Source organism: Rhineura floridana, chromosome 1 (assembly GCF_030035675.1).
Source record: "Rhineura floridana isolate rRhiFlo1 chromosome 1, rRhiFlo1.hap2, whole genome shotgun sequence".
NCBI classification, from domain to species: Eukaryota; Metazoa; Chordata; class Lepidosauria; order Squamata; family Rhineuridae; genus Rhineura; species Rhineura floridana.
This window is the reverse complement of record NC_084480.1, coordinates 4,512,233-4,534,310: the sequence shown is the minus strand read 5'-3', so window position 1 is coordinate 4,534,310 and position 22,078 is coordinate 4,512,233. Positions and strand designations below refer to the sequence as shown.

Below are 22,078 nucleotides of genomic sequence, written 5' to 3'. Positions count from 1 at the left end.
GTGGTTCATAACAGATGCTATTGGAGGTCGCTGATTTATAAGGTCACCATACGTTGAATTCATTTCAAATCATTACTGGTAACTTCAGACTCAGAGGAAGGCAATGGTAAACCACCTCTGGATACCTCTTAGCACGAAAACTCTAGGTTTGAAAATTGGAGGGAGAAATATCAATAATTTATCAGAGCTTGGAAAAGTTACTTTTTTGAACTACAACTCCAATCAGCCCAATCCAGTGGCCATGCTGGCTGGGGCTGATGGGAGCTGTAGTTCAAAAAAGTAACTTTTCCAAGCTCTGTAAGATATGCAGACGATACCATACTCTTAGCAGAAACCAGTAATGAATTGAAACGAATGCTGATAAAAGCCTTCAGTATAAGAGGACAATAATCCCCAACTACAACAACGAAGGAGAACCCCTAACGCACTCCCTTGGGCTGCATTTCCACCACCCTTGCCCCGCACATGGAACCTCCCACTAGCGGCAATCAGGAAACCGGAAGTATTAATCGAAAACATTAGCCCTGCTCCTCCTTATTCCTTCCTTCCTTCCCTCCTCCTTCCACGCCGCGTCACTGGCGTCGTGACGCAGCACGCCGCTGCTCGAATCGGAGGAGGAGGATGGTGAGGGGCGTGTGTGTGGGACAGGGAGACAAGATGGCGTCGCTCTGTTGCCGAGGCGGGTCCCGCGAAGGAAGGCGGCTTGTCCTCGTCGCCGCTTCTGCTGCTGTGGCCACGGCCGGTCAGGACTTGTAGCGGGGCGAACTCCGGGCGAGTGTGAGGAGGAGCGGCAGCATCTGCAGCCGCCGCCGCCGTAAGGGGTGAGTGAGCCGGCGGAGGGCAGCGAGTAGGCGAGGAGGAGGAGGCCGCCCCTCAAGGAGGGGGCGGATGGGGAGGGGGTAGTGAGCCCTTTCTGCGCCTGCGCGCTTGGTCAGGAGGCGGGGGGGGAGGACCCCCCGACGCCTTCCAGGTAGGCGGGGGCCTGGGCAGTTTTCCTGTTCCCTCGCCGGGCGCTTCAGGTGAACGAGTGGTCGCAGGAAGTGCCTCCACGGCGGGCCTCCCCTTCCTGGGACGCGGGATGGTGAGAGCTGGCGGGGCCCGGAGGCTGTGAGAGGGGCTGAGCTCTTGCTGGCCGGGCAGCCGCCGCAGGGTCGAGCCTGGCCCTTGCTAGGCTGCGGCTCCCGGGGGTGAGGTTGTCTTTCTGTGTCTCTCTCTTTTTCTGTCTCTCATCTTGCTTAGCTCGATTATTTATTACTGGTTTTTTTTGGTCCCGCTTCCCTGGCCATTATTATCTCCCACAGCCGCTCACGTCGGTTAAAGAGAGAGAAAGGGGGGGCGGGTTTCTTCTGGCCGACAAGTTTACAAACCAAAAAAAGCGAAAAAGAGGCACGAGAGGAGTGGGGTTTAAAGGCAGAGTGGGGAGACCAGTTTTTCAAGGCTAGAACAGACTGGAAATTATGAGTTTCTTTTCTGTGCAATTCAGGCTGGATCTTCTCCCAGCTAGTGTTCTTTCTTCAATAGCAGTTGGTGACTCTCCTTCCTTCTGGTGATGGATGGGAGTCATAAGATTTAATCTACCTTACAGGGCTGTTGTAAGGTATACGGTACTCTGATGTTTTGGGGTGTTTTTAGTGTTTTGTTTGCCTCCCTGGGCTTCTCCTGGGAGGAAGGGCGGGATGTACATTAAAATAATAATATTCCAGAGTACTTTATGTCGCATTGGCCTGCTGTGATCTTTACAGCAGCCCTTATTATTCCTGTTAGTTCGTAGAAGTGAGAGAGTTGCTTCCTTAAGGTGCCCTTTATGAGTCTGTGGCAGAGGGGAACAACAAACTAGCAATTTACTGGTTTGTGGATCAGTCTCATTTTATTGACTAAGAACATAAGAAGAGCCTGCTGGATCAGGCCAGTGGCCCATCTAGTCCAGCATCCTGTTCTCACAGTGGCCAACCAGGTGCCTAGGGTGTTCCAGTTGGAGAAGATAATGTTTGTAGAGTGCTTTGAACAGTCTAATCTCTTTTTAAATATTAAATGCTTGCCTTAGGAGTACAAGCAGTACTAGAAGGTCCCTGCTGTTAAAAATCTCCCTCTGGTCCGTGGTCTTGATAGAGAGCTCCAAGGAGGCAACTACTAATGGCCCTGTGACTTGGATTTTGGGCAGATAATGGGGGTGTACTTCATAAGGTTATTGTGTAAATTACAGTTCTTGCACTGTACAGCAGGTGATTAGGGCTGCTCACAAGGGGAGATGCTTATTTTCTGGAAATATATATTTGTCACACATATCCTGCCTTTTTCCAAATAACTCAGACCAATGTTTTAGCCCAACAATGTCCCTGTGAGGTAGAGAGCTAATGCTTGACTCTTAATGTAGATGTGGAAAGCAGCACTGTTGTTATACCATGCGGAGTATCAGTATTTAGGCATACACTTTGGTCTGTAAGGCAATCCATCCTTTTGGAAGCAAGGAGTTTTTTGCTTGCTCGTTCAAAGTAACATCATATGTATTGAGAAGTATATGCTGCAACTTTTTGAAAGGGAGGAGGAATGTCTGCCTAGCTTGCTTGGGTTCAGACCTACAGAGCCTGTGTCTTGTGAGACAAATGTCTCATTTTTGACTGGTTAGACCCTAAAGTATCTAAATGTCCTATTATTTAAATGTGGGATCCTCTTCTCATGCATGCCACATGTGACGTTTACAGTGTGATAAATCTCCCAGTTCACCTTATTTATTGGAAGGCTATTTTCTCTCTCTGAAAATATTTATGGAAGCCTTCCTGTGATCTGAAGGATGGGAGACTTTGTTTTGTGGGTTGTGTTCCATGTCTCTCATCTTTTAATGAGACCCCTATGTTTTGAGTAGAATGTTTTGTGCTTGGAAGCATCCTATGCCTTAGTAGCACAGTCTTGTGCACAATTGAGAGTAATTCCTGTTAAACATGAGGTATCCGTGTAAGCATGTGTGGGATTGTACTGTAACTAATACTACTGTTTTTGACTCTTCTGAATGGGGATCATTGGTTATCACCCTTCCCAAGAGATTGTTCCAGGTTTCCCATGCCTTCTGTGTTCTCTGTAGATTAGAATAATGCTTTCTCTGTTGGTAATTTTGTGAAGATGCGTTAACTAGGGATTCTGATGGGGAAGGGCTGCCATAAAGACCTTTTTCTAGTCTGGGGTTGATCGCAATCACACCCACAGTGCACACACAGAATCACTGATTTTAGCCGAAATAGTTAACTATTTCCTAATCTACATCCAGTGTCAGTGAAACAGAGTGGTGTAGAGGTTGGACTAGAACTGGGGGTTCCCAGGTTCAAATTCTCAAGTATGACCTTGGGCAAGTCACGCTCTCAGAGCCTTGGGTCACAGAGTTGTTGCAAGGAGAAAGTTTGGGGGACATAAATGCTGTTATGAGCTCCCTCAAAGAAAGGGAAGATTAAAATATAAAAGAAAAGCAAGTTTAAGCGGAAGAATGTTGTGCTCTGACTGGCTTTAATAATTAGTCTCTCTTTTATTTTTTTCCCACTTTAACTTTTGGGATGGGCTGCCAGGAGGAACTCTGGACTCAATCAGTGACGACAAGGTTGACTAATGCTCAGCTGAAACTTCCTCTTACTGAGTCACAATTACTTCATTTGGAGTGTTGACTTCTTAGGTGCTGCTTGTTAATCCTTTATACAGCACCTTTTAACAAAAAAACATTTAAGCACAGATATGAAGAACAGGACTTTACTTGGCTCAACTAACATATATGATAATAGTAGAATAATTTTTAATTTGTTTTATTTATTATTACTTTTATATCTCACCTTTTATCTAAGAAGCTCATGGTAGCGTACTTGGTTTTCCACCTCCTCGTTTTATCCTTGCAACAACTCTGTGAGGTAGGTTAGGCTAAAAGTGACTGGTCCGAGGTCACCCAATGAGCTTCATTGCTGAGTGGGGATTGGAAACCTGTTTTCAGAGTCGTACCGTAACATTGTAACCACTATACCACACTGGCTCTCCAATGCATGATTATTTGGAGCACAATAAAGTTGTAGAAATCAGTCTTCATTATTCTAAAGCTAAGATAGTGCTTAGACATGATGATATGTGTGCAGGCAAGAGTCAATCTATGGCCTGGAGAACTTTCTAGTTTACATTTCCAGAAGTCAGCCAAGCGGATGAGGGACAAAACACCAACAACTGATGATCAACTACATCATGCCCAGAGTAGACACACTGAAATCAATCTACTCAAGTAACAAGTCCATTGAATTCAATGGGTCTTCTCTGAGTATAACATTGAACATCACCCACTTTATGCAAAGATTCTTGCAAACTAAGCAATGTTCCCTGCTTGTAATGTTATCGCAATGTGATCTATCAAAACCTAGAGAATGCAGTGTATTTTGGCTTTCATCCTAAGGTTGGCATGGGGAATAGCATGCAAATGTAATTTGTATCATGATGATCTTGAATTTCAAATGTTAACATGTCTGCTACTTTGTGGCAGTTTTTTAAAGAAATGTTTTAACTTTTTAAAATTGGGGAAATGCTGCCCATGTTCTTCTGTGGGAGAATACTTGTGAAAATACATTTATACTACTGAACAGCTTGGGGAACTTAAAACGCACATACAATTCTGAAAACTTGAATCCTAAATTTATATGCAGTAATACCTCAGTTAATGAAGCATATGCGTTCCTTGACACTACTTCTTTAACAGAAACTTTGGTACCAGAGGTAGGAATAACATGAAAAGAATAGGAATAGGTTCCTACTCCATAAAAAAGAAGAGCAGTTCAACATATTTCAGCAAACTTCTTATTCGAAACTAACAATATGCATGTCTGAAATGAAACAATCAGGTCAGGTAAGCCCCTTGACCACTTGAAGGCTTCGTACACTTGAGTAGGCAGGCAAGGGGCAGCCACCACCACCGTGCAATTGCTCTCTCTCTGTCTCTCTGCCATCCTCCCCTACACTCAAGCAGATGCGTCTGCAGTAAACAGTGCTTCCAGGGCACTCAAATCACTGTTTACTGTGAAGGTCCTGCCAGACGTCAGGGAGCTGCTTGCGGCAGCCACAATGCAGTTGATACGGAGCCACATTCTGACTATGTCAGAGTGTGTGACCCCCCCATGTCCCCCGCACCCAAGAAAGACTTTGTTAAAAGGAGCTTCTTTCCTGGATGATTTGTTAACTGAGGTATGACTGGACATGAAAGTAGGGACAGTTGGTTTTCACTGGAGTTTGCTTTGTTCAAATGTATAGACGTTTGGGGGTGTAAAGCATTGTATACGTGGGCAATATTATGTTGCCCAGACATACAGCAGGCCTGTGGAAGCTACAAATAGATATTAATATGTTCCTGTTGATATTAAATCTTTGACACCGTACAGATATACCACATTGATTAAATGATATGGCAATATATTAAAGCAGTAATGGAATTTAGGCTGGTCACATTTTCATGGCATTCTTTTTTCCCCAAAGTGTGTAAGAATGGCAGAAAAGAAATGTTTATTGGTGTAGGGAATAAATAGGAAGTGCAACAAGCAGCTGCTGCAACATGACATTAAATAGCCAAAATTCTGTACTGAACCATTTAAATATAAGAAATTTCAAGCCTGGAACAGGTTTGAGAACCTGAAAAACAGGCTGTGGAAGTTTGTTAGGCATGTGAGGTTTTCAGCAAATTTTTGTGGCTGCACCACACATACAAGGGAGTTATTTTATGGTCTGACATGTCCTTCTGCATATGGCAGCCTTCCCCACCCTGCTGCTTCCCAGATCTTTTGTGCAATCAGGGGCTGATCTATTTATTTATTTGTTTATTTGCAGATTTATGAATTGTTTCACAAAACAAGTTACTGAACTCACGTACAATAACATAGGATAAAGTGCCAGAGATTACAAACTCAGTAAACAAAAGTCAATAAAAACATTTCTACAATTATATAGTTGTACCATAAAATGACTGGGTCACATTTCAGGACAAGCTGCCTTAAACAAAAGTGTCTTTGATGGGAGTTCTAGTCCAAAACATCTGGAGGGCATCACGTGGCGGAAGTCATTCCTCACCTTGTAATTTCCAAGAATGCACTCACAATTTCTTGAGCGGTATTACTGTAAAATTGCAAGAATTCAAAAGTTATGTATTTGTGAAGCTTTGACATGAACTGTCAAAAATGTATGCTATTACGTTTTTTAATGAGAATAAAGACTAATACATTTATTATGACATAAGTTTTTGTCATTGATAAGCCAATGAACAAACACATACACACTCCTTTCTGCCCAGTTCAGAATTGATAACATCAAACCTCTTTCATTGATTTTCATTGATTTTACGTTGCTGTCTCCCTTTAAAGTTCCTTTGCTCCATGATAGCTACTGTTCATTTCTGGAAATTATAATTGATGTTGTGTTGTAGGATGCAGTATGCCTAGGGTAGAGTGCTGCCTGCGGGTGTAATGACACATGTCCCAGTTTGGCCTGCGAGGCCATGCCCACCTGCCTATACCTGAAGTCATATATTTTATCAGATATGGGTCAGGTACAAAGGAACAATTGAAAGCTTAAAGTGAGCTTCTGATTGTTCCTTTGAGTGTTAAACAGCTTTCTATGTTCCAGTCAGACCATTTTTCCTTCGAGCTATCGTGGCTGGGGCCTTCTGCATGCAAAACAGATACTCTACGCCTGAGCTGTGACACTTTGTAAGTGGGGCTCCCTGTCGGTCCCAATATAGTATTATAACTCAGTGAGAGAACATCTGCTTTGTATGCAGAAGGTCCCAGATTCAATCCCTGGCATCTTTTGGCAGGGCTAGAAAAGACTCCTACCTGGAAACAATGCCCATGAGGAGAGACCGAAAGAGCTAAGCATGTTTGAGAAGACTGAGATACGATAGCACTCCAAGTACTTGAAAGGTTATCACACAGAGGAGGGTCAGGATCTCTTCTCAGTCATTCCAGAGTGCAAGACACAGAATAATGGGCTCAAGCCAGATTTCGACTGAACATCAGGAAAAACTTCCTAACTGTTAGAGCAGTACAACAGTGGAACCAGGTATCTAGGGAGCTGGTGGGCTCTCAAGCACTGAGGCCTTCAAGAGGCAGCTGGACAGTCACCTGTCAGGGATGCTTTAACTTGGATTCTTGCATTGAGCAGGGGGTTGGACTTGATGGCCTTATACACCGTTTCCAACTCTACCATTCTGTGAAACCCTGGATGACTACTGATAGTCGTAGTTAGTACTGAGCTAGATGGACCAATGGCCTGACTTGGTATAAAGTAGCTTCATATGTACCTAGGGAGTCCCACTGGGATTGGCTGCGCTAGGGAGTTCTCTATCCATTTCCTTTCCTGCCAGATTCCTGTGAGAATGTATCAGTGTTGATTGCTTGAGGCAATGCCTGAACTTGACAAAAGAGTATTGATAGCTCCATGATGTTCTGGTGATATGTCTTCATGAGAGCTAAGAAGTTTCCCCCCTTCATTTTAGCATGAGATTCCAATATAACCCCCTTCCTGAATCAGGAAGAGGTTTGCATGGAACTGAGCAGGATTTCAATTCACCTTATCAGCAGATGAGTCAGGGGGTTAAATCCTGCTGCTTTAGCTGTGTGCCTCTGTTCCCTGCTGGCACTGGGCTCTCGCAGTCAGCCGATTGGGTGGGTGTAGTTTGAGGGAAATTGCCTCACCAGCTAAGTTGGACCACCTCTTGGGCCAAGATTGGTTCATGGGCTGGAGGTTCCCCATCCCAATATTTTCTTCTTGGCGATCACTCGTGACCGAGTAAGATTGTCTTCCAAAATAAAGTCTTTAACAATGGATCCGTCTGAATCTGTATCCACCCCTGATGTACCAGACCATGACTAGGGGCTTCTGGATTTCACAGTCCTGCCCCCGTCGCTGTTTGCCAATAGCCATGGGACTTTTGTTATGGAAGATGCCTGTGTGTGAATTTGTTTTATGTGGGGAGATCGGTGCACCACGATCAACCCACAATCTTGACAGAAAAAGGCTTTGATCCAGTGGCATGGGTGCCATGACGATTGGAAGCCTTTTATCTGCTGCAGCCATTGTAACGTACACATTATTATCCTCTGCCTGTTCTGCCGTTGAGGACTTTCTTGGATCGTTCTTAGTCTGGTTCCTCTCTGTTGACCTTACGTGCATGAGTGACCCTGCTGGGAGTACATGACTCCCGACAGCATCGCTCATAGGGTTCATTGGAACATGCAAGCCCACTCACCACTACAAGGTAACAAGATACATTAAGACATAATCCTGAAGGTATGAGAGTAGGAAATAGTTGTAATGTTAAAATATGGGTTTGTGTTTAATGCAGGAGTAAGAAACCTGTGGCCCCTCAGATGTTGTGGGCTACCAAATCTAAGCCGACATGATCAGTGGTAAAGGATGATGTTAGTTTTAGTCCAACAATATCTGGAGGGTTGCAGGTTATCCATGTCTGGTTTAAAGGGCTTGTTTTATTAAATCTTGGCCTCATGCTCAGTGTGGAGGAACTATACTTTTCACATGCAATGGCTCACCTTAATTAAAAGGACTCTGGCTGATTGCTCTCAGCCTGAGTGCACCTCATCTGAATAGCTAATCTCTCGCAGGATGCTACTTAATTGGTCAGACCCCATGATAGACTTTGAATAACAGTCCCAGCAACCTCTTGCAATTTGAAGCAGTCGTTCAAAAGAGGCTTTTTCTGGAACTGCCTATGTTGATGTTTGAAGAGAAGTATAAAAGGAGTATCAGATTTTAAGTATTTATTAAAATTATTATTGCAATATGCTCTAAGTGGGGCAGCCCTTGAAGACAACTCAGACACTTCAACTGGTGCAAAACGCAGCACCCAGATTACTGACTGAGATTGCTTTTAAAATTCATGTTTTAAAACATATGCATTAGTTGCCAGTTCATTCCTGGGTCCAGTTTAAGATGCTCATGCTAGTGTTTAAAGCCCTAAATGCCTTCAGTCCCAAATATCTGAAAGACCGTCATGTTCCCTACAGACCCTCTTGGCTGTTGAGGTCAGCAGAGGGGGCCCTTTTGGTAATTCTGGTACCCTTGGAAATTCGGGGTGTGTGGCCTGGGAGAGGGCATTCTCTATGGCAGCCTCTGATTTGTGGAACGCCCCACTGAGGTGCATCCGGCAACCTCACTGTACAGCTTTAGGCAAATGCTGAAGACTCATCTCTTTACTCTGGCCCTTGACATCTGAGATGTATCTTTTTAGGACCCATCCTATTTTGTGTTTCTGGTTGTTTTTAATTGTTTTAAACACTGTATTTTAAGGTTGTTGTAACCCGCTCTGGGATGTCTGGGTGAAGGGCAGGCAATTAATTCGAATAATAATATTTCTCTAAACACCTAACTCTGTGAATAGTGTCTCTTCAGCCAGGTGAGTTGCAGAGGTTATTGCTGGCTTCCTGCATGGAAGATATCATAGGTCTGCAGTTGGAGAACAGTAATAGAATGCAACCCAGTCGCAGTATTTTAAGTTGCTTGATTGGTCAGTATTTAATTAGATTCAGCTCCTGCTTAGAGTCAAGGTGAAGATACCAATTTGCAGTTAGCATCTCTCCTTGCATTCTCTTTTGATGGTGAATTCTGATGCTATTTGAGTATGGTGAGGTGAAAATAGCAGTAGTTCTATAGAGCAGAAATCAGTCTTTGTGATTTTTTTTTGTATGGGACACACATGTTTACTTGGCTGACAGGAAATGATCTTTCAGGCATGACCAATAGGATAAGCAGCCAAGCAGTTGACAATATTTATTGACTGCCAGCAGTGGCCTGTGTAAATCTAATATCAGATCCATAAAGTGACATTTGTATACCTTTCCTACTGCAGGCCCCACTTCTGAACTTATTGAAGACTGAATTCCTAAGCATTGTCCTGGGCAGGCTCCTCAGAAAGTAGTGCTATAGGCCTGGAGTGATTCTTAGCCGGCAAGGCCTTTCTCTGGTACTACCTGTTCTAGTAGTAAAACAGCTAATTTTTGAAGTTCATCCTGTTCTTGTTTTTTTCCCTGTGGATGGAAGAAATGTCTTGTCTTCCTTCTAAGGATTATTAGTGGCATCATTTTGAGGTAGCCCAAATTTGAAATTGTCTTTGACTGTCTCCTTTGACTTTCAGTGTGGACAAATCAGTCTTTTCAATTACCCAGTTGTCCCCAAGGCACAATACACTGAAAATTGCCTGAGGACCCTTGTATTGTGTAACTTGATGTGTAGCACAGTCCTTAGGTTCAGTCAGAAATAAGCCACACTGATTTCAGTTCAGCTCCCAAATAATGACAGTGGCAGACTAAGGCTGCAGTTCTCAACTACCTATCCTTTTCTGTTCCCTACATTGATTAATGGGTTGTGTCATTTAGATCATGAGCCTTTGGGTGGGTGTGGTCCTCTTGGTTTCCCCCCCTTCTATTTAATAGTCTTACTCATACTTTGGGAATAAGTCAGTAACTGACTCCAGTTTCTTGCCATGGCAGATGACTGCCCTCCTTCCCTGTAGCTGTGAAGATTGAGCTTGCTTCATCTGCCTAAACATCTGCCTGTGATGCCTGGATGAAGTCTGGTTGCTCTTGTCCCCTTGTCCCAATCAGTGTATGTGCATGTGCACTTGGAGGATGGGGAAAGAAGGGCACAAGCATCCTTTGTGTAAGAAGAGAAGCCAGTGGATTTATAGGAGAATGTCCCAACACCATAGTATGAGCAAATCGTACAAATTGAATGAATGAGAAAATGAACACTATTGCAAGCTATCTCGGAATAGTCTTAAGTATGATGTGCCTTCCGATGTAACTCTTAGTTATGAGGGCAATACAAGTAGAATGGCAGGGATTATTGCAAAAACTTTGTTCTCTGTGTGATGTCACTTTTCATCCTAAGGTTTCTGTTTCAGAGTTCTGTCAATTTCCATTGATAACAGCATTCATCTCCTTGCTTGGGGTGTTGCCAGTCACTAATAGACATCATTGGCACTTTGTGTTACACTGCAGCCAGCTCAGAAGGGACAGGAAAGGGGGAGTTATGAGTTTCAGGCACCTCTGGAGCCAGAAGAAGCAGAGTTGGGGATTGTTGTGTCTGAGCAGGAGCGAACGGGAGGGGGGCAGCCTGCTCTTCAGCCAGTTCCCATGAGTAACGTCCTTCCTGAGGAGCCGAGTGCGCTGCCCCCAGTTGATGCAGAGAACGAGTGGCGGGAGTTTCAGAGTCAGTGCCAGCTCCTCCTTTTCCAAGCAGTTCCCAGGAGGATTCCAGTGCGGCACCGCCCTCTGACCTCGAGCCTGTTGCTCGGGAGCAGGTGTCCTCTGATGAGCAGTTGGATGCGCGTCCCCTGTCTCCTCGTTCCCGCCGGCGTGAGAAACGGACAGGGCAAAGACAGGAATTACGAAGGAGCCAGAGATTGAGTTCAAATACATCTCCTATATAAGCCTGCCGCTCGCAGTAGGGGGTTGTTGAGTCAACTTCCTTCACACGCTGCAGAGCATGTCTAGAGTTTAGTTAGGGATTTCAGTGAGTTAGTCTAGGGTATCCTATGAAGTGCAATGCCTTTGATGTATCCATTACTCTAATAAAACGAGATTTACTCGCACACACACTCCAGCCTCATTCTTTCGGCTCTTGACGGGACACTTTGGCAGTATGCTTCATAGTTGCAACACTTCCCGTTGTAGCCACGTTTAGATTCTAGTAGGCTAGTCTTACGCCAGGTTCTTGAAGACGTGTGGATGGTGCTATTTGGGAGGTTATTAAATAGGCTGTTACAGCTGGTATAGCACAGTGAGGAGGAGAGCCTTGCTGGGAGTCCAGAGTCTGTGAGTTCAAATCCCCACTCGTGTCTCCTGGGCGTCAAGGGCCAGCTAAAGATCACCCTCACAGGGAGTGGCTCGGGTTAGGTGCCCTGCCAACTGTGCAACCGTGGGCAAGCGGCATAGTCCTAAGGAACCCAGTTGCCTCCCAGCTGGCAGTTGCGGACAAGGAAGGGGCTGACTTGTGCAGCTGTGGCAAGCTGAGCAGGCCCTAGCCAGCTGGGGAGGACTAGTCACAGAGGGAGGCAGTGGTAAACCCCCTTACTGCTTACCATGAAATCCCTATTTATAGGGTTGACTTACGTCGGGATTGACTTGAAGGCAGTCCATTTCCATTTTAAATAGACTGATGTCCTTCCTTAATCATAGTTGTGAGGTTAGACTTGTGGCAGCCAGGATGAGGTTGGGGGGGAGGAAATACAGCTTTTCTACAAGAAAAGCAGGCTTGGACAGTATGATGTGCCTCGTTTTGGGGCTGTTCTTTCCAATGCTTACCAAGAATGGCCTTGCTTTCTCAGAACTTAGCACAGCCCACTTAATTCTCCCAAGTCACATAACCAGTGTTATTTTTTTACAGGCCCGTTAGAATAGACGAAGGCAAAGGTCTCTTGTTGAAGCCACCATTAGCAGTCATTTCTAGGTCAGGCTTGAATTTCTGCTGGTATCATACAACACGCATGGAATAATGCTTGGAGATACACAATGCCCCAAAGCTAGCTACCTGTTTTATTTGTTCATGAAACTTATACACCACTTGTGTACAGCAATAGTAGGCTCTCTTACACTTGCGCGCGCACACACACAAAATTAAGGAACAATGTAACAGTAACCATTCATCCTATAGCCAAAAAAAGTGTTTTGAACTCAAAGTAACAATAAAATGTTAAATACCGAAAAAGAAAATAAAAATGTTTCCTTGACTCTGCAAAGTGGTGGAATGGCAGGCCTTCCTGGGATGGGAGCTCTATTGTAGAATCGCCTCTCAAGCAGCCTGTTGCAAGCTGTTGCAGATTTTGCATTCCTTCAAGAGCAGATGAAGAAGGCAGGCACAGGCAGTGAGACTGCCTCTTGGGCCACCACCCCCACCCATTCCTTTTTTTCTTGCAAGAATAAATGGTAACTGGATAGTCCTTTCTAATAGGTCAGTAGTTCTGCAACTGTGGGGACTGGGTACAGAACACCTGAAGGGAAGGTGTGAAATTCCATGAAAAGATAAAATCCTATCCTGCCCTTCTTCCCCTCCCCACCCCTCCCTGGGCAAGGCCTGAGTCAGCTGAGTCCTCGCTGTTCTGCACCAAGTATGTGGCAATGATTTACTGTACCCCCTTCCCCCCCATCTTGAAAGAATGGAGTCCAAGAAGACCTGCAGCTTTTATTTTAATTATAGTTTCCTGTGTGTGGTTTTAGGAAGGAATTAGGTGTCCTATTTTATTTCTGTGTATGTCAGGGCCAAGTGTTGTACTTGGACCAGGGGAAATTAGGTTCAAATCTTTGCTCAGCCATGTTACTTCTCAGCTTTACCTGCCTTATGGGATAGAATGGGATAACATCCCAAGCTCCTTGGAGGAAGGTTGGAATACAAATGTGACTAATAAGCATCAGTGATGTGTGTTTTTTGTATATGTATTATAAAGTCCAACTTTTGCTATAAGAATGGTAGCCACACTTCTCCAGGACTTCCTTCTGCTATTGTAGCTCAGATCTGGCTGCCTTTTGGTGAAGGTAGATATGTAAAGTGGACACTCCCTCCACATTCCTCATAGTTTCTGGCAAAACAAAAATGTGCCAAAACAGCTGTCCTTTTTCCTGCTGTTGAATGATGTCTGATAATTGCCTCATATTTCTGAAGTTCAGAGGTGTGTTACAAAGCACCCCTAAAATCCAGCTCTTGCTGTAAGTATGGCAGCCTGCACCTGGAAAGGGAAAATCTATTTTGGCCTGGAAAGGCAAGGGGGGAGCCCCCATTACAGTAATGCAGGCAGGGTGTTTTCAAGGGAGCTGAGTTGCAACACCTCCTGCTAAATCCATTGATTGCTGTCTCCTTTCACTGTAAATCTTTGCCACTGTCAGTCTGTAAATTTATCCCTTGTAAATGTAAGCAACAGAGCATCAGAAGTGTTAAGCCAAGATATAAACACTTAAAGTGTCACTCCCAACACAAGTTTTAGTGGCCTGAGGCTCCAGCCAGGAAAGCCTGAAAGAAATGTTATCTCTTCCCCCCACCTCTAACTGGACAGCAGAATGGTGCATTTTTAGCAGCCCTTTCTCAGAGATTTAGGGCAAACTCTATTCCCGACTGGGACTCTTTAAAAACCTTTCACAACCAGTCACTCTCAGGATTTGTAGTCTTTTGATTTTTAAATCCAACTTGCGTATAAAAAGTGATGCTTTTCACCTTGGTGGCTAGTAGTATTGAGAATTCCGAAAGAAACCTCACTTCTTCCACGCTTCTTTTAGAACCTCCCCCTTTCATGTTCTCTTTTCCTGCCTTCTGCTGTTTTTGACTCTGACACTGCAGAGATTTTATTTATTTATATTTCCATTTATAGACCGCTCACTATCTGACAGATCTCAAAGCGGTTATCTGTATGGAGATACCCATATGGCCCCTGCAGCTTCACAGAAATAAAGACCGGTATTAAAGCTCCCCTCTTCCCTGACAAGTCCATCAGTTAGCCAAACTTTTGGGGTTTTTTTCCCCCTCGTGCATTCCCCCCCCATCTCCTCTAAAGGACACCAGCCATCTACCTTCTCCCATTCTCTCCATAAGGCAACTCTTCTCTTCCCTCTCCCTTTTCATGTTCCCAGACATCTTAGTGCTTCTTCCCCCCCCCGTCCCGCTCTCCCCCTACCCATTTGCACTTTTATTCTCTTTTTTGTCATCTCATTCTCTCTGGGGGCCACATTCCCTGCCTCTCCTTCCCTCATCTTCTGCTTTCAAGCCCAATCAGGTCTGAGGGGGATGTGCTCCCTTTCTTCCCCTTGCTGTGCCAGTTTCTTCTTTCTTCACTGTCTTTCCCCAAATCTCCAGTCCCGCTTTCCTCACTACCCATAACTGCTTGCTGCAGCTCTTTTGCAGAAACACACCTTCAGCTCATTCTCTTTCTAGCCATGCACCAAACTCTTCCAATTGCTTTCTTCCAACCCTTGCCCTACCCCTTTCCAAAACCCACACAAAATCACTGTCTAAGCCTCTTATTCCCTTTGACAACCTCTCCTTCTCTTTCTAAGTAGGTGGCTCTAGCCAGTGTTTGTTTTCCTCCTAATACCACTTCCCTCTTCAGCAACCCCTGCTTCTCCTGGTTTTAGCCAACATCCCTTTTTTCTTCTCTCTCCTGACAATTCTGCTCCATCCTACCCTTGTTATGGATTTTTATACACGTTTAGAAGTCATCTTTTAAATCAAGGGTGGGCAACCTTTTTCTGCCCAAGGGCCGCATTCCCGCATGGGCAGCCTTCCGGGAGGGGGCATGCCAGTGGTGTGGTGGGCAGAGCTGGGCCAGAGCAATAAATATGAACTTGACGTTTGTAAGTAGGCCAGTTTCTACATGCATTCCTGTTCCCAATCCTCCCAATCCTTCAGGCAAGCAAGAAGCATTCTCAGGGTTCAAGGATACACACTAGCAAGGCAAAGCCACTCAAGGAACAGGACTTGTTGAGGGGTGTGGCTCAGGAGAGGGTGTGGCCTATCCCTGGGGGGAGTCCTGAAGGCCAGATATAGAGGCCTGTGTGGCCACATTTGACCCTAGGCATGAGGTTCCCTACCTTATCCCTGACTTTACATGTTTTATTTATTTTTAAAATATATATCCCGTCCTTCCTCCCAAGGTTATCATTTTAAAAACTAGCCTATTGTTAGTGTGTTACTTATGGAAGTGTCAGTTTATTATATTTAATGTTTTTTAAAACAAATACACTACTTTTCCTTTTATTCCAGAAAATTACTTGAATGAGCAATTGGTGGTGTTCATAAAGTGCCAGTTTCAGGACACACCCAACTTTCAGTGTCAAAAGAGCCTAAAACAAATGTCAGGGTTGCATGTGAGAACTCAGGTTTGAATTCAAACTGCACACTTCTTAACATTTAGTATAAGGACCATCTGATTCCTGCAAACCTGGATGTTTTAACTTGGATGAGCAGCCAATATTCTGTGGTGGTGTGTTTTAAAATTTGACTTTGGCCCGGTGCTCTTATGGTATGTATGATTCACATAATTTTCAAACATATGGAATGTCAGCCTGCATTTGAGGGGAGTGAGCGTACCTGCTCAGTGTAAGGGATCCCTGCAAGCCACATGCATTTGAAGCTGATTCCTTATTGGTCTCCCTAAGCACATGCCTAGCAGAGAAGTACCATTGCACTTGGCAGCATTAGTTGCTTTCTGCGTTATTCAAGGTGGGAGGCTGGTGGAGAGTTTTCCAATGCCACAAGTCTGTCTGCTTTGTTGGGCAATTTCTTCCAGTTACCTGTTTGATGAAGGAGAAATTCCTGGATGCTCACGCTGTAAAGCCCATGGAAATGTTTTACTGAATTGTACTGTTTTTAATGTTCACCGCCCAGAGAGCTTTTGCTAGTCGGGCGGTATATAAGCTTAAATAAATAAATAAAATAAATAAATACTGTTTTACATTTACATAATGCCAACAGCAAACTGGGTGCTGTTTGCCATCTTGCTGTTCAGGAACTGCTTCTGGTTCAATCTCATGTCATGTGTGGGAAGGGTTGGAGAATTAATGAGATAAGAATGGTAAATCATTTTGAAATGTGCTGTGGAAACCATGAATAGCCCCTAACAACTTGCTGCTAATGATGTACTATATTGCCAGTCCACTATACTGCGGATACTTGTCCAACAGAAGGAATATGTTTATTTTTATATTTAACATATTTATAAACTGTTCCACAGCCAAAACTATCAAAGCAGTGTGTAAAATAAGAGAAAATGAGATAAAATACAAAAATATAGATTCTAAAGAGAATAAAACTATTACTACAATGTAATTAATATTCCATAAAATGACTGTTTTACACTTCAGGGGAAACCTCCTTAAACCAACATTTCTTCAGTAGTTGCCTAAATATCAGAACAATAGGCACTTGTGTGGTTTCAGCTGGTCAATTGCTCCAGAGATCTGGAGCTGCAAATCTCAAACTCTGCTTTCTAGTACAGACTCAGTGCACCTCTGCGGCTTGCAGTACTGCCAGGGGTGCCCAATCTGAGGAGCATAGTTGTTAGGCAAGGTGATATGGGGTGTGGCAGTCCTTTACCTAACATCCCAAGTTGTATGCCTTACACCTCAGTCCTTAATATAATTAGGAGTAGATATCCACTTAGCCGAATGATGTACTTGGGACCTCGCCCTTAGCAAAAATATATCAGCTACTGAGGACTTTGTGTGTGAAATGCAGCTGTGCTGCAGTTTCACCTTATTTTGGTTAAAGTATTACTTATTATTTATCTATTAAATTTATATTCCACCCTTCCTCCCAGAAGGAGACCAGGACACTAGTTTCCTGTGGAGCAGACTTATGGTAGCTGGAACAGCACTCTCTTCTGTTCTCGAAGTACCCCAATTATTTGCTGCATAACCATGGAGCATAGGTTATTTTGTGAAGTGACCAGACTTGGCTACGGCACACTGGGTTATTCAGGGCAGGTTGGAACTGGTTCTTGGCGGACAGGGTTGGGAGGGAAGTGGCAGGCAAGAACAGGGAAAGTATTGGCATGTACTAATGGGCGGCATTTAAAATGATGCTACTTAATTGGTCAGACCCCATGATAGACTTTGAATAACAGTCCCAGCAACCTCTTGCAATTTGAAGCAGTCGTTCAAAAGAGGCTTTTTCTGGAACTGCCTATGTTGATGTTTGAAGAGAAGTATAAAAGGAGTATCAGATTTTAAGTATTTATTAAAATTATTATTGCAATATGCTCTAAGTGGGGCAGCCCTTGAAGACAACTCAGACACTTCAACTGGTGCAAAACGCAGCACCCAGATTACTGACTGAGATTGCTTTTAAAATTCATGTTTTAAAACATATGCATTAGTTGCCAGTTCATTCCTGGGTCCAGTTTAAGATGCTCATGCTAGTGTTTAAAGCCCTAAATGCCTTCAGTCCCAAATATCTGAAAGACCGTCATGTTCCCTACAGACCCTCTTGGCTGTTGAGGTCAGCAGAGGGGGCCCTTTTGGTAATTCTGGTACCCTTGGAAATTCGGGGTGTGTGGCCTGGGAGAGGGCATTCTCTATGGCAGCCTCTGATTTGTGGAACGCCCCACTGAGGTGCATCCGGCAACCTCACTGTACAGCTTTAGGCAAATGCTGAAGACTCATCTCTTTACTCTGGCCCTTGACATCTGAGATGTATCTTTTTAGGACCCATCCTATTTTGTGTTTCTGGTTGTTTTTAATTGTTTTAAACACTGTATTTTAAGGTTGTTGTAACCCGCTCTGGGATGTCTGGGTGAAGGGCAGGCAATTAATTCGAATAATAATATTTCTCTAAACACCTAACTCTGTGAATAGTGTCTCTTCAGCCAGGTGAGTTGCAGAGGTTATTGCTGGCTTCCTGCATGGAAGATATCATAGGTCTGCAGTTGGAGAACAGTAATAGAATGCAACCCAGTCGCAGTATTTTAAGTTGCTTGATTGGTCAGTATTTAATTAGATTCAGCTCCTGCTTAGAGTCAAGGTGAAGATACCAATTTGTAGTTAGCATCTCTCCTTGCATTGGGTTATTCAGGGCAGGCTGGAACTGGTTCTTGGCGGACAGGGTTGGGAGGGAAGTGGCAGGCAAGAACAGGGAAAGTATTGGCATGTGCTAATGGGCGGCATTTAAAATGAACTTGGATGTGATAGCCACATCTTATATGTCTGTCTCTCTTGTCAGGCCCTTTTGAAAAGAAGTTTCTGTAGACTGCTTCAGAATATGGCATATTCTTGCTACATGAAGCCATATACTTAAGCAGTTTGCAGATGCTTCTTTTCAAAAGAGCTGTTTGTGTCAAGATCCAAGATTTATCTGGTCCAACATTCTTTTCCCCAACAGCATCTATCCAGTTGTCTCTAGGAAGCTTACAATCGGGGCATGAAAGCCACATGGTGTCTGTTTCCATCATCTGATACCTCCTTTGGAGTTGCTATTACTTTTTGCTGAAGTGGGTGTGTCTAGGCCAAACCATCAACAGCTGTCACATCCAGGATCCTAGCAGTTGCATTTTGTAAATTGATTACACCTGGTTTGTGTTTCCATTGAAATACTGAGGGAAAGGAGCTGGATGATTTAAGGAAACTGTAGCCTTTGCTTTTAATGGTGTGCGTTGTCTGCTTAATTCTCATTGGTTTGCCAAAGCTGCTATAATGTGGAAGATAAATGCCTTATTGGATACACCTCAGTGAGGCTGAAGGTGAAAGCTGGTAATTAGTATGGAATAGCATAGTTGAGTGAAGACAATAAAAATGTATGACTTAATGTTCCCTGAACGAAATCCAATTACAGGTTAAAAGTATAATAGAGAAACTAAAAATTAAATGCTCGATTTAATGTGAAGAAAGAAATATGAGGGAAGCCTATTTAGGCCTGCAGGAGATTGGGCACGGACAGCGGTATAGAGGTAGCACTTGAGGGTGAAATGAAAACTTAACAGCAACTGCAGGATTCCCCTCCCCAGGTTTGCTTCCAGCATGCCAAGTGGTAGAGGGATTTACTGGAGAGGAAGCAGCTCCCTATCTGCCCCACTTCTTCCGTTCTCTCAGCCACTTTGGTGCACTTTGGCCAGGAAACCCAATATTTGGAGCCAGGCTACAGGAGGGATGCAGAACGATAGTAGCAGCAAGTGAGAAAAGGGCTCATGTTAGAGGTTAACATCGTATTGGGAATCCAGTGCGTACCACCAGTTACCTTACTCAGACAGGGTAAAACAGGGAGATCTCAGACTAGCACTAGTGCTTAGGAAATGCACAAAATCGCTGTCGAATGGCTGCCAGCCTCTGTATAAGGGGCCAGAAGCTGTGCAATAAATGAATCTTGGCATCTGTGCTAAAATGGTTGTGGCAGTCATGGCCAGAGAGGGACCATAGCTTCGTGTTCAGTCACACACAGCGCAGGCCAAAGGTCCCAGTTTCAGTCTGTGGCATCTCAAGTTAAAAGACCATGTATCTGGTGGTGGAAAAGACCTCTGCTGGAGACTGGACAGTACTGGATTAGATGGACAAACAGTCTGAGCTGGCCTTGGGCTGCTTCCTCTGTCAGCTTTTATAACAGTTTGAATGAAAAGGCAGTAACAGCCTGGGAGGGTAATTTAAATTTGCCGTGTGGCTGTTTTACTCTTCCATATCATGGGAACACAGGAAGCTGCCGTATATCGAGTCAGACCATTCATCTGCCTAGCTCAGTATTGTCCGTATTGACCAGCAGTGGCTGTCCCGGATTCTCTCCCTACCTGGAGATGCCGGGATTGAATTTAGGACCTTCTGCATGCAAAGCAAATGATCAGGGCTGCAAGGAGACCAGTACCACCGGAGCATAACAACAGCAGTGCGCATTAAGGGGAAAGGAAGTGCCCCACAGGAGGTGAAACAAGTCATCTTTCTCCTCCCTTCACCCCGAGTGGTAAAACACTGAGCTTTGACTGGCAAACATTCCTAAAAATACGGACCTGTTACTTGACTATAGTAGCTGCTCAGGGAATGGTGCTGTTAGCATATTTGCAGTCCTCTTTGCTGTACAGAAGAGGAAGCCAGTTTGGGTGGGGAAAAGCTTTTACAAACAGTCCTGAGTAAACCTCCCAGACATGGAAAAGAGGACAGACCTTCATTATTATGATTATTGTTCATTAATTATTTCATGCTCCTGTTCCTCATATTTCTTGGCTTCTGAGAAATGGTACGCTTTCACATGATTCCACTTCTGTGATAAACACAAAGTGTGAGTTACTGTCGACATGAAGCACCAGGGAGTTTCTAAACTGAATAACGGTGTTCTTTAGTGGTCTCTAGTTGGGTAAATTAAAACTACTTCAACTTCCATTCTGCACCTTGCAGGTAAATTACAAGGTGTCCTTTTTTGTTGTGTCTCATTTTCTCCCTCCATGTCTGTACTGATTGGTATAATGAGCAAATGGGAGCTGTCTACCCTCGAGGAATGTAGGCACTAGATTTACTGTTTCTGTGAAGTTGTCTGAGAGTTCAGTTCTAGTTTTGGGTTGGTGGCTATTTGTCATTGAGGGATTTGCACAATGAACATGGGATGCTTAACACTTTGCTATTCTTGAGGGGATTCTGTGATAGCAAGCCATGTAGAGATTCTCTGTCTGCTGAAAATGTAAAGCAGATGACCTTGGCCTGGACAGAGGCAGAGTTCAGACATGCAACATATTATTCTGGTGCAACTTGAGGTCTGCGTACTTGAGCCAATCTCGTGCTGTCATGAAATAGTAGCTCAAAGCTGTCCTGTCTGAATACGTCTCTGTGATATATTGAGGAATTCTTACCTGACTTCGATGTAGCAACTACTCATATATTTGTTTAATTATTTATAAAAATATTTATGTAGCAGCCACTCCGTATAAAATATTAAGGCGGTATACAACAATGTATACAGATAAAATAGGACATATATCATAAAAACAATATAAAATAACTATAAAAAGGTAAACAACTGAATAGGCCTGTTAACATAAAAATGGTCTTCAAGAGACTTGTGAAAGTTAGCAAAGATACTTGACAGATCTCTGCTGGAAGAGTATTCCACAGCATGGAACTGGCGACACTAAATACCTGTGGTCTTCTAAAGCATGAGGAACAACTAATGGTGCTCCTCCAGATGACCTCAGTGATCAAGCTGAGATATAACAACTCAGGTGGTCCTTAAGTTGTCCTAGGCTGTAGTTGTGATAACATTCAAAGCCCTGAACAAGTAAACCTTAAACCTAGTCCAGTAGCATATGGGCAGCCAGTGTAGATGGTTTAGCAGAGGTGTGTCACATGCTGTTGGCTGTCTGTCAGCAATCTAGCTGCTGCATTCTGCACTAGCTCTTCTGGAACATGTCCAAGGGTAGCCCCACACAGAGTGCATTGTTGTAACCCACTCTCAAGGTTGCCAGTGCATGGACTAGAGTGGCCAGGCTATCCCAGTCCAGATACAGCTGTAGCTGGTGTACCAAACGAGGCTGGTAAAAGGCCTTCCTAGCCACAGAGGTCATTTGGACCTCTTAACTGTAAAGGTGTATCCAGAAGTAACCCCCCCCAAG

At 44.1% G+C, this 22,078-nt stretch overlaps 1 protein-coding gene across 5 annotated transcripts in view; it reads left to right on the top strand.

Annotated features, from left to right (window-relative positions):
* Positions 1-489: 489 nt before the first annotated feature.
* UBAP1 (ubiquitin associated protein 1) overlaps positions 490-22,078 on the top strand; it is a 42,726-nt gene continuing 21,137 nt past the window's right edge. Inside the window, exon 1 of one of the 5 annotated variants that reach the window (XM_061613304.1) lies at positions 490-821. The gene's annotated coding sequence lies outside the window, so the exon portion shown is untranslated. The other 4 variants (XM_061613274.1, XM_061613294.1, XM_061613278.1 and 1 more) reach the window with 4 other exon arrangements.